General features: G+C 38.6%; 1 protein-coding gene across 1 annotated transcript in view; it reads right to left on the minus strand.

Annotated features, from left to right (window-relative positions):
- The window catches only part of LOC136875916 (trichohyalin), a 292525-nt gene extending 281184 nt beyond the window's left edge, over positions 1–11341 (minus strand). The window contains exon 1 of the mRNA XM_067149535.2: positions 11084–11341. The gene's annotated coding sequence lies outside the window, so the exon portion shown is untranslated. The remainder of the gene's footprint in view (positions 1–11083) is intronic.
- Positions 11342–13284: the final 1943 nt, after the last annotated feature.

The raw sequence follows: 13284 nt of genomic DNA on the forward strand, positions 1-13284 counted from the left end.
TCTCTTTCATACTCCTTTCTTGCAGACCTCTAGGCACTCATTCTTTTCACATGACCAAACCACTTCAGTCTTGCCTTTTGGATCTTCTGGAGTAAGGAGTCTTCTAGTCCTACGTCTTCTCTGACTTTTTCATTCCTGATTTTATACCTCCTGGTCTTCTGGATCATTGTGCGTAGGAACTTCATTTCTGCTGCTTGGAGTTTTGAGTTGTCCTTTCTTGTTAATGTAGTGGTTTCCAGGCTATATGTGAGGATAGAGGTGTAGTATGATTTATACAGTGTCATCTTGATTTTGAGTTGTACTTGTTTACCCCATTGTAACTGTCTTACTTGGAGGTAAAAATGTATTGCTTTGCTGATTCAACTGTTTACTTCATATTTAGCTAAGTTATCCTTAGACATTATACTACCCAAGTACTTAAATTCTGTGACACTGTCCAGCTTAGTGCCAATTAACATGATTTCTGGCTGACTGTCACCCTTCTGTACCTTCAACACCACTGTTTTAGCCTTGTTGATGTTTAATCCACATCTCTCAAACTCCTTACTCCACCCCTGCAGTCTCCCTTCCACATCTTTCTCTAAGTTACCCTAAATTACTACATCATCTGCAAATGCAAATGCTTTTTTTAAGTCTTGTTGCTGCTTTTCTTTTAGCGCCTTTAATATGGTATCCATTACAATGATGAATAATAGGGGCGACAAGGCACTACCTTGGTGCACTCCCATTTTTGTCTCAAACCAGTCTGACAGTCCAGAACCGACTTGTACACAGTTTCTGGTTTTCTCGTGAAGCACCTTAACTTTTGAAATTAGACTGTCTCAAACTTTGAGCTTTCTCAGGCACTCCCAAATAAGCTCCATTGGTATGTTGTCATAGGCCCCTTCGATGTCAAATAACAGTAGATATAAAGGCTTCTCTTTTCCCCAATGTTTTTCCATTAGCATCCTGACAGCAAATATAATATCTGTTGTTGATCTCCCAGGCCTAAAGCCATATTGTTCCTCTTCTAAAAGTGGTTCTACAATTTCTCGTAATCTATCCTCTATAATTTTTTTTGAGAATTTTTAGTCCATGAGAAAAAAGATTACATAAAATCAGCTTCATGGTCCGTATCGCACTACAATAGATTCACAATTAAGTATTTATTTTCCACCTAGTCGATACAATGACTAGGTGGAAAATAAATACTTAATTGTGAATCATGAGAGAATAGGGCGATGCTACAGTAGTTAGTACATTTCCATCTTGAATATAAGTACAATCATACCTTTTTTATAGTCTTCTGGGATGGTATTTTGCTGCCATACTACATTTATAAATGTTTTATTGCGCACAAATATACATGAACAGAATTTTGTTGAGGATTCTATTCTCAGTTTACACCTAAGTACGTGATAGCGTTCACAAAGTTCACCGCATCTTTTGCACCTGCAGTCTGGACTTGGCTCATGGAAACTCACTTTAATACACAGACGTTGGTGAAACCCATGGACTGAGAGTCTGCTCACAACGTGTCTCAACTCATAGCTTCCGTGAGTCCAGTTGCGGTTGATCATCGCATCACATTGGTAAAAGTCCCACCATATGCTGTCCCTTTTTTGTTGAAGCTCTTGTAGGAGTTCCTTATAAGCTGGGGTGACTGGGAGCAGTAGTTTCAAATGCAACTCTTCCACAAAGAATAATTCCCTCGACAGTTGGTATACGAGGCATGATGGAGTCTACTTTGATAAGCAAAGCACTTTCTTTAAATAGAATGCTTTCACCTTCTCTATACTATGTAATTGCCTCTTTCCAAGATATATCCATATATTTTCCTATCCATAGGTGGCTAAAGGACTAACAAGATGAAATAACTCAATGGCATATGAAAGTGAGAGATGGCTCAAAGATCTGATGCTGTTAATGGATTTTATGGCAACATTTAGTCGGCCTTTTACATGTAAAGGAAACACGTTCCCCAGTGTTTGAAAAGTGACTCCTAAGTACTTAAAATTTGTGACTGACTTCAGTTGCAGGTCATTGATTAAGAATGTTCCCAGTTTTCCCCCTTTTCTGAAGGTCAAAGAGACAGTCTTATTTTCATTTAACCTCAGCTGGTTCTCTTCTGTCCATTTCATAATGTTATTAAAAGTAGTCTGCAATTCCAACTGAGTTGTTGACATCAGATCTGCATACAAGAGAATATTAACATTTTCTGAATCTACTCTTTGTACAATGCCAGCTGTGGCAGCAATGAAAAGCAATGGGTTTAGGGGTTCACCTAGAAGGACGCCGATGGTTTGAAGTATCGGATATGACTTGGTGATGCCATCACTAATATCTACCCAGTTGTCTGTAAGGAAATTCTTAATGAGTGGAAGTGGATAACAACTAGGCCTCTATTGATTGTATCAATAGCCTTAGAATAATAAATAAAGATTGCATGAAGTTCTTCCTTTGGATTTGCGAGAGCTTCATTAATATACTGTTGTAGACAATCGATTGCTTGAATAGTCTATCTTCTTCTTCTGAAGCCAAACTGAGAGTCTAGGAGCTTGTCGTCTATTAATATTGTAAGGCGCTTACATACTAGCATTCCAGAGCAATTCCACTATATGAATTAGGGTCTGCTGGATCTCCTTTGCCCTTATACATCATTTTTATTGTGGACTTAGCCCGACAGTCTGGTATCCTACCCTGTTGTAAACATTCAATAACTGGCAAAAGGATTCTTTTAACACTGGGAATATCCCTTTCAAATGTTCATTATAAATGTTATCTGGACCAAACGCTTTCCCATTTTTTATTTTTTTTTTTGGCTTTTGACAGTTTCTTCTATTTCTTCAAGCGTAAATCTCTCCGAGTCACCTGGGATGACTGTTGGGTCGACATGAAAATTGATTGGTCACATGTCTCTCTCCTGAAGAATTGCACAAAGATGTGCTTCCCAAACCTCCATTAGTATGTTACAAGAAAATTTTGGCCGTTTAGGACGCAAAGTTGCGTAATGGTCCTGAGTAGAGTCTTCAATTAAACGTTTTTTTCCTTTGTTAAATTAGCGTAGTACCAGCCGTTCTTTCGTGCGCTGCAATTTTGCTGCATGCAAGGCCGACAAAGCTGTTTTTCTTGCTTTGTAGCAGGCATCTGTAAACCATGGTTTTGCTTTTCCATTGTTAATTACTGTAGGAGGTATTGCCTTCTTAAGAATTTCATACAGTTTTAAAGCAGCCTGGTTCTGAGTCCCTTTGTGTAGTGTAACTGTTAAGTTCACTGTTATTCTCAACTTTAAAGACTGTAACTTCTTACTGTGATTTATACCATTTATTTGCAGCATTGTTATCACAGGCAGATGCTTCTTCTTCTCAGCTTCCATGATAACACTGACATTTAGTAGTTATACTGGCATTTATGAAGACAAGATCAATTGTACTCATGCCATTATAGCAAATATATGCTGGCTGTTTGTTATTGTTGATTAGTATTAGCTCTTCTTCTTCTAGATAGCTTAAAAACTTCTTTCGATTTCTGTAATTCTGTATCTACACGACAATTGAGATCACCCACTAGGATGATGGAATCATCCTTAGTTACAATATTCAAGCAGTTACCTATTTCTTTTATAATATCTGTGGATGTAAACTCTGGTTGAAAATAAACGCATAAATATGCACTGCCTCGTTCCTGTTACTAATGTGTTCTTTGACTTATGTTGTATAGCGAATGGTGCGAAATTCTCTTTGAAAAAGCTGGCGATCCCCCCTTTTGGACTGCCAGTTGGACCTTTATCTGCCAAGACATGTATTAAATAATGGCTATTGATGTTCCACTCCGAAGTTGAGAAAGTTTCCACTAAAATTGCGATATCGTACACCTGTAACATATTCTGAACTGTTGTTGCTGTACTCCAGACTCCTTCTACGTTCCAAGATAGCAGTTTGGTTTCCTGCGAGATCATGTCTTCCTTTACAATCAGACTTTGTTCACTTTCATACACTGGGTGGAAACAAGTTTCCTCTTTGTTACTGGGGACGAAAGGCACACCCACCGCCTTACAAAAACATCTTGAGGCCAGAACTCTGGGCATTTCACCATGTGAAGGTGGTCAAAATCTATTCCTACCTTAAACGCCTTTTTTTATTCCCTTGATAGGGAGTTGATCACACAAGATGTCTTCAGTAATTCCATTTTCTTCCAAGTATTTTATTAGGTTATCTGTTTCATTCATTTGATGGACCCTACTGACATACAACCAGGCAGTCTTTGGGGAAGCCTTAAGGCTGTTATCGACAGTTTGTTTTGATCCCGACACCGGCACTCAGCCTGCGGAGAATGTTTACGCTGAACGGCCTCAGTCCAGGTTACTTCTTAATTTTCTTCCGACACACCATTGACCATTCTCGAGGTATCAGGTATGGCATCCCTAATTTCTTGGGAATATCTTTGCTGTTTTCTCATCTCTTCCAGTAAAGACACAATTGTACTGGTTGTTTGGGCACTTATTAATTTTCTGGGCAAGTCAGGTGCCATTCGTTTTTTTCCTTCTATCTTTTGAGCTTTCTCATTGCTTAGGGCAGGGATGGAAGGCCTCGTATCTTTTGTCATTAATTCTCGTTATGACTGTGGTAGTGTTTGTTTTATTTCCTCTACGACAGTCTGCTTTATTATAATTTTCAGGTTTCTAATCTCCTCCCATATTGCTCTTAACTCTTCTTTGCCATTTTCAAGCATTGCAAAGTCAGCTTTACATTCCGTGCATAGCCACATAAGCAAGCATCTAGGCTTCTTGAGCGTAGCAAAATCCCCTGCACTGACTGCCGCACCATCATGTGATACCACCTCTTACACATTCCTTCACATTCAACCGCTGCATCAGCTTCAGTTACAAGCTTTTTGCAGCCTCTGCATGGTGCGTCGGTGTCTGTCATATTGACTCTTGGCATGCTTGTTACGTTACGATTTGTGACTGCATATAGAATGTCTTTGGCAAGATGGCGGTTCCTATAGATTGTAATCCAGGCCTAGTTTTGATTCCATAAACACAGTCTATAACTATTATTCCACCAACTGATGATATGGACACACATAAAGATTCGCTATTACACTATGAAAATCATTATCCGTTTATTTAACGCGGTCTGTAACACTACTAAAGTCACTTTATAAACAGACAATTCAACTTCACCAATCACTGCCACATTTAGGAGTCTATATAGCCATTAGATTGCTGGCGTTCCTCCTCTCAATATGTCCACACTTAACTCATCTATTCCTGCAGTTTTTCCTTTCTTCATACTTTTAAGGCTCTTCTCTATCTCCAGCCATGTGATTGGTGGCTCCATATTTTTGCTGGGCTCTTCACTTTTTCTACTTTCCACTGTTTTGAATTACATTTGATGCCTCTCCATTCAGGAGCTTATCAAAGAAGGTCTTGAATTCTCTCCTGATTCCATCTTCCTGTCGTACTACTGATCCATTGTCCTGCTCTATTACCTTGATGTCTTCTAGGTTATTTAACCTGTTTTATAATTACACTGTAAAGAAGTTTGTTTCCCCTGCTGTCCTCTTCCAAATTTGTCCACTAACTCATACCATTTTTCTCTTTCTCTTCTCTTACTATCCTCTTAGCTGTAAGTTTTTTGCCCTGTAGAGTTCCTGTGTTTAGTCATTTCTTGGCCACCTGAAGGAACTTACTAGGAATTTGAATCTAGCAAAGAAGGCAGCTGAGAATAACAAGATGGAAAGCTAGGAAATTGAATCTAGCAAAGAAGGCAGCTAAGAATAACATGATGGCAAGCATAATTGGCAGTCATACAAATTTTAGTGATAAATAGAAGGGTTTGTATAGGTATTTTAAGGCAGAAACAGGTTCCAAGGACATTCCAGGAATAATTAATGAACAAAGGGAGTGTGTATGCGAGGATCTTCAAAAGGCAGAAGTATTCAGTCAGCAGTATGCAAAGAGTGTTGGTTACAAGGATAATGTCCAGATAGAAGAGGAGACTAATGCTAAAGAAGTATTAAAATTTACATATGATAATTATGACATTTACAGTAAGATACAAAAGTTGAAATCTAGAAAAGTGGCTGGAATTGATAAGATTTCTGGGGATATCCTAAAGACAATGGGTTGGGATATAGTACCATATCTGAAGTACTTATTTGATTATTGTTTGCTTGAAGGAGTTATACCAAATGAATGGCGAGTTGCTATAGTAGTCCCTGTGTATAAAGGAAAGGGTGATAGACATAAAGCTGTAAGTTTGACATGTGTTGCATGTAAGCTTTGGGAAGGCATTCTTATTATATTAGACATGTTTGTGAAATTAATAACTGGTTCGATAGAAGGCAGTTCGGTTTTAGGAAAGGCTATTCCACTGAAGCTCAACTTGTAGGATTCCAGCAAGATATAGCAGATGTCTTTGATTCAGGAGGTCAAATGGACTGTATTGTGATTGACCTGTCTAAAGCATTTGATAGGGTGGATCATGGGAGACTAATGGCAAAAATGAGTGCAATTGGACTAGACAAAAGAATGACTGAATGGGTTGCTATATTTCTAGAAAACAGACCTCAGAGAATTAGAGTGGGCGAAGCTTTATCTGGCCCTGTAATAATTAAGAGGGGAATTCCTCAGGACAGTATTATTGGACCTTTTATGTTTTCTTAAATGATATGAGTAAAGAAGTGATTATGTTATTCTGTATAGAGTAATAAATAAGTTACAAGATTGTGAGCAACTGAAACGTGACCTTGATAATGTTGTGAGATGGATAGCAGGCAACGGTATGTTGATAAATGGGGTTAAAGTCAGGTTGTGAGTTTCACAAATAGGAAAAGTCCTCTCAGTTTTAATTACTGCATTGATGGGGTGTAAGTTCCTTTTGGGGATCATTGTAAGTATCGAGGTGTTACTATAAGGAAAGATCTTCATTGGGGTAATCACATAAATGGGATTGTAAATAAAGGGTACAGATCTCTCAACATGGTTATGAGGGTATTTAGGGGTTGTAGTAAGGATGTAAAGGAGAGGGCATGTAAGTCTCTGGTAAGACCCAACTAGAGTATGGTTCCAGTGTATGGGACCCTCACCAGGATTACCTGAATCAAGAACTGAAAAAAATCCAAAGAAAAGCAGCTCAATTTGTTCCGAGTGATTTCCGACAAAAGAGTAGCGTTAGAAAAATGTTGCAAAGTTTGGGCTGGGAAGAATTGGGAGAAAGAAGACGAGCTGCTCGACTAAGTGGTATGTTCTGAGCTGTCAATAGGGAGATGGCGTGGAATGACATTAGTAGACAAATAAGTTTGAGTGGCATCTTTGAAAGTAGGAAAGATCACGATATGAAGATCAAGTTGGAATTCAAGAGGACAAATTGGGGCAAATATTGATTTATGGGAAGGGTAGTTAGGGATTGGAATAACTTACCAAGGGCAATGTTCAATAAATTTCCAATTTCTTTGAAATCATTTAAGAAAAGGCTAGGAAAACAACAGATAGGGAATCTGTCACCTGGGTGACTGCCCTAAATGCAGATCAGTATTGACTGATTGATTGAATCTTGTGCATTTCTCTTTCTCCCATCTTTTGTGCCCAATTTCTCTCTTTTATAGCCAATCTGACTGTCATTCCACCAAGGTGCCTCTTTTTCTTTCATGGTCCTTCCTGTTACTCCACATAGGTCTTTAGCTTCAACCCCTAAAGTATCTTTAAAAATTTTCCATTCTTCTACTGTATTCATTTCCCCTTTAGGTAAGTGTCTCTGTATCATTTTATGTTCCTCCTCCAGCTTGGCTTCCTTTAATCTCCAAGTCTTCACTTTCCTTTTTCTTTTCTTCAGGGCTGTTAGCGACATGATTTAGGTCTGCAATCAATAATCTATGATCAATGTCCATACTCTCACTGGGGATAACTTTGACATCAGTTACATATTTCCCTCCTCCTTTGTTAGTGATGATATAGTCGATGAGAGACTTACGTTTTCCAACCCAGCTATATCTTATCTTGTGGCTGTCTTAATTTTGGAAGAAGGTATTTTTGATGGTCAATCCATTTCTTCTGCACAAATCAAGCAGTTGTTCACCTTCTGCATTTCTGTTCCCAAATCCATGTGGTCCAATGATTTCCTCATAACCAAGTCTGTCAGTCCCAACTTGTGCATTTAAGTCCCCAATGATGATGACATTTTCTTAATGAATTATATCTTCTAGATCTTGACAGAATTGTTCCTTCTCTTGAGTACTACACCCTACCTGTGGTGCATATACCTGCACTACTGTGTAATTTGTGGACTCCAGCTGCATAGATAATTTAATGATCCTATCATTCTTACAGGATACTTCAGTAACAACATCCATCTCTTTTGTTATCAAGAATGCTACACCACTTCTGGCCTCTCTTCCTCCACTCCATACTAATTTGTAGCCATCTCTGAGAATCTTGCTACCTGCCTTTTTCCATTTTGTTTCGCTCATTCCCAATGTGGATAGATTTTTCCTCTTTATCATATCGATAAACTCTTCAGTTTTTCCAGCCAGGGTCAAAATATATATAGTCCCAATTCTTAAATTGTTCTTCGGACATATCTGTCTTTCATCGGAGCCATGTTGGCCATCATACCTCTCAGATCTGCTTGAAGACTTTGTCAATTTCAGTATTATTTTTGATTTCCATCTGAGGCTCGTTTGATTGTTGAAAGCAATTCGAAGACGCTACCACTGGCTTGCTAGGCCTACCATGCATCTTCGCGTCGATACTTTGTTATACACTAGATGGTCGGAGCCTGAAACGCATTTCCTCACGTCAGTTAAGTCTATAGTTTACCCGCCAATACTCAGGAGGCTGATTGCAGTGGTTGTCCACTGGGTGATGGGGTCGCCACATACCTACACCTCAATTTTTTGTTGTAAAGATCTCAAATATTAAAATATTCTATAGTTTAAGGTCTTCTTGAGTAAAAATTTGTACACAGTGTTGGGATGACTGTAAAATCAAGTTAAATTTGAGATATGATCTCTTATCTTGATATATAAAATCATCTTATATAGTAGCAGCCTGCTCTTTTGCACGTTATTACATTCTAAATACACTGTGAATAGTTGTCAAATGCATTGATGTGTGGAAGTAAGTTGTATGCATTGTTGAGGTTTGATGTTAATTGATACTGTCAACAGATATTACTTGACATGTTCTGTTATCTGTCCTTGTTTTTATGAATATGGAGCCTTCCCGTTTCAGTGTGTGTTTATGACAGGCATTCTGTTGTTACAGTAACAACAGAACAACATTACTGTATAAGATGTAATGCCTGTCAACCTCCCTGTCATAATCGTACATACTACTCATATCACTGCTCTTTAAATTTTCGTTACCATGGAAATGTTCAGTTCATTTTTTCTACTTATGTAACGTTTACTTATGAAGGAATGTTTGCGTTATGTACTTGCTGTAAATATATACATAGCCAAAAAGATATAGTCTTTGTTAAAAATGTTTAGTGTTTGAATACTTTTTATACTATATGTACCTATGTTTTCTTAAATATGTGGCAGATGAGTATTACTATCTTTATATTTAGGAGGTTTTACATGAAACCTCTCAACTAAGGCAGTGAAAGCCAGACAGAGGAAAGCGATGCATTGGAAGTGATGTTTACCAAAAGTGCTGGACAACGAGAGGATGACCGAGGATGGTACAAAAGGGGAGAATAATAAATAGAAATGAGTACGTATAAAGAAGAAAGCCTTGGATAGGCCATTTGACCTCCTGCATCTAAAATATCTACTATACCTCGCTGAAATCCTACAAGCTGAACCTCAGTGGAGTAAACTGAACTGCCTTCTATCAAACCAGTTTCACAAATATGTCCAAATGGAAAGAATGCCTTCCCAGAGCTTACAAACAATACATGTCATGCTGACTGGCTTGCAATTATTTGCTTTATGTTTATCACCCTTTCTCTTGTACAGTGGGGATACTACTGCAACTTTCCATTCATTTGGTATCGCTCCTTTATGCAAACAGTAATCAAATAAGTATTTCAAATATGGTACTATGTTCCAAACCACTGTCTTTAATATATCCTCACAAATCTTATCAATCCCAGCTGCTTTTCTAGCTTTCAGCTTTTGTATCTTTTTTGTATGTCAGTAATTCGGCCATGTTAATTGCCTCCTCTATCTAGACATTATCTTTATATCCAACTACCTTTATATACTGCTGAGTGAATACTGTATTTCCTCATGTATTAGCACCCCCCTCCCGCCATCACTCTAACTTTGAGACAAAGAAAATAATAAAATTAAAGCTTGCTAATAAGATCCCCCAACGTAATTCGTCAGAGAAAAACGTTTCTGCTTCGTAGTGGCTACAGGCTGTACTGCATATTCGAAGATATCACACACACAAGTGAATAGTTTCACAGCTCTGATGACGTCATACAAATAGGTTTCTTCGTCGTCGCCTCCCCCCCAACTAATGCACTGCAAGCTCGCATCAGTCATGCAATATATCTGCGTTTTGTACTTTAAAATGTCCCAACCTCCAATGCATAATATTTAGAACAATTAGCTGTCGTTCTCGGGGAACAGTTCGATTCCCGATACTGCCTCAGATTTAAGAATGGCAGGAAGGTTGGTATGCGGTAAAATTGTACATGCAGCTCACACCCATTGGCGGTGTGCCTGCAAAGAGCTGCACCACTTCCGTATGAGGACCAGAGTTTGCTTCAGTTAAGACATATTCACGGACGTTGCAATTAATACAACAGGCGAGATCATTAACGCTGTGATCGTTTAACCCTCCCTTACACATGATATACCGGCAAGTCCTTTTTTTTTCCCGTATTGTTAACTCTGAACAATTTTGGTTTAATGCCTAATAAATCTTTATTCAGAATTAAGACTAATGTCTCATAAGTCAGGCAAATATTTTTGTAGTAGTAGTTTAAAAAAAGATAAAAGCAATCCAATCCTAACGATGTGTTTTACTCGTCAACGTACCGGCACCTAACAAATCGCATGCCTACTATTCATTAATGAAAACAAAAAGACAACGAACGTAGGCCTACTGTACGAAATTGAAAATTATAATAATACAATGCATTACCTCCATGCTTTTCGATATCCTATGACAAGCTTTCCTGTTTATTTTTATTTATTTCTTCGTCGTGGAACTTCTGGCACTATCTGGGCACTCAGAGAGACCATACCTAACCTCAACAATGCGGACTCTCCTAATTGCAGCTGTTTACGTAAATCTTGATACGATAAATGTACAGAACATGCATGTAATATTCTTAAAAAGAAGGCTCTGTCTTTCAACAGTCGCAATTATCCTGAGAATGCTTCCAGTCACTATGTATTACATTCGAAATAACAACTCCTTACATTACTGCAGCTGAGACCATCCCCAGTGCAATGAATTGATCAGCTGGTGGGTTACCACGCCTTCTAGAGCACGGCTTCAGTACGAAGAGGTGCCTTTTGCTACAAAAACACCAGCTAGGAAAATACAGAGACAATCTCTAGAAACCATCAGTCAACAGATTATGTTTGGCCTGTAATCGAGAAAGAAACTATTGTAGTTGTAGATTGTATTGTATTTGGTTGTGGAAAGTTCCAAAAAAGACCGGGATCCCGAATACTCTCGATGGCAGTGAAGGTGACGTCATTTGAGATGGCGAGCGACAAAGCCGATACAAGACCGACTCGGTCTTGGCCGATAGCACGGGAAGTTGGCGGTACAGACGACGATAATTCGAATGAAAGCAGTGATTAGCTTTACTGTGTGATAGGCCTACTCAAAGAGAATGAGTATATTATAATACTATTCGCAGTCTTTAGCACAGTATAACCCTCCTTATCCTTTTTATTTTATGTGCTCTTAAAAATGTTTATTGAGATGACTAGCAAAATCTTCTAATAATATATTAGAAGTCATAAAAATAATTATTAGTTAACCAAATTCTGTTTCATGAAGATTTACACATGACTAATAAAATATCTTCACTAATAATATTAGTTCATTAGTCAGCTGATACAAATGGAGGTTAGAATTGGTCTGATGCATAATTTGTGTTTGTTCCCAGCAGTAGGCTAGTGCTCGACTACAACCGGCTATTAATCCATATGTTCGATAGGCTCACTTTATATTTTCGTTGTTGTGGCTTTGATGAGTATGAGAATGGATAAAAGAAGTGAAAATAATGTGAGAGAAAAAAGTTTGTTTGCAGAAAATGAGTTGAAGCGTCAACTATTCGCAGCCTTTTGCACACTATAACCCTCCTTGTTCTTTTTACTTTCTTAAATGTTATGTGTTCTTAAAAATCTCTATTACCGCGCTCGATGGCTGCTGTCACTTAAGTGCGGCCAGTATCCAGTAATCGGGAGATAGTGGGTTCGAGCCCCACTGTCGGCTGCCCTGAAGATGGTTTTCCGTGGTTTCCCACTTTCACACCAGGCAAATGCCGGGGCTGTACCTTAATTAAGGCCACGGCCGCTTCCTTCCAAATCCTAGGCCTTTCGTATCCCATAGACGCCTTAAGACATATCTGGGTCAGTGCGACGTAAAGCAAATAGCATTTTAAAAAATAAACAAAAATCTCTATTGAGATGACTAGCAAAATCTTGGTTTACTGTACTATCCCCTGTGGAAGGGGTCGGTAGGAAAACACCCATGGTATCCCCTGCCTGTCATAAAAGGCAACTAAAAGGGGCCCAGGGGTCCTCAATTATGGAGCGCGAGTTGGCGACCACGGAGCCCTGAGTTGATTCCGGGCATTGCTTCCACTTACTTGTGCCAGGTTCCTCACTTTCATCTATCATATCCAACCTCCCTTGTTCAACTCTCGTTCTTTTCCGACCCTGAGGGTATTAGGTTGCGAGGCCTAGAGAGTCTTTCATTTTCACGCCCTTCATGGTCCTTATCTTTCTTTGGCTGATATCTTCATTTTTTGAAGTGTCAGATCCATTCCATTTTTCTATCTGATTATTGTTATAGAGGATAGTTACCTAGTTGTACTTCCTGTTAAAACAAAAATCATGACCACCACCATCTTGGTTTACTGGTGGTATAAGTCAAGATTTTTATAGTAATAATAATAATAATAATAATAATAATAATAATAATAATAATCTGTCTGTTAGGTCATCAGCCCAGAGGCTGGTTGGATCCTCAAATAGCACCATCAAGGGTTATGCGGTTATAAGGAAACCCCAAAAACCAATGGTAGCACCAAAATGAGGCGTACTAGGCAAGATGAGGACTGAGGTAGTTTGCCATTGCTTTCCCCAATAATAATAATAATA

The sequence above is a fragment of the Anabrus simplex genome, chromosome 6 (assembly GCF_040414725.1).
Source record: "Anabrus simplex isolate iqAnaSimp1 chromosome 6, ASM4041472v1, whole genome shotgun sequence".
Lineage (NCBI taxonomy): Eukaryota > Metazoa > Arthropoda > Insecta > Orthoptera > Tettigoniidae > Anabrus > Anabrus simplex.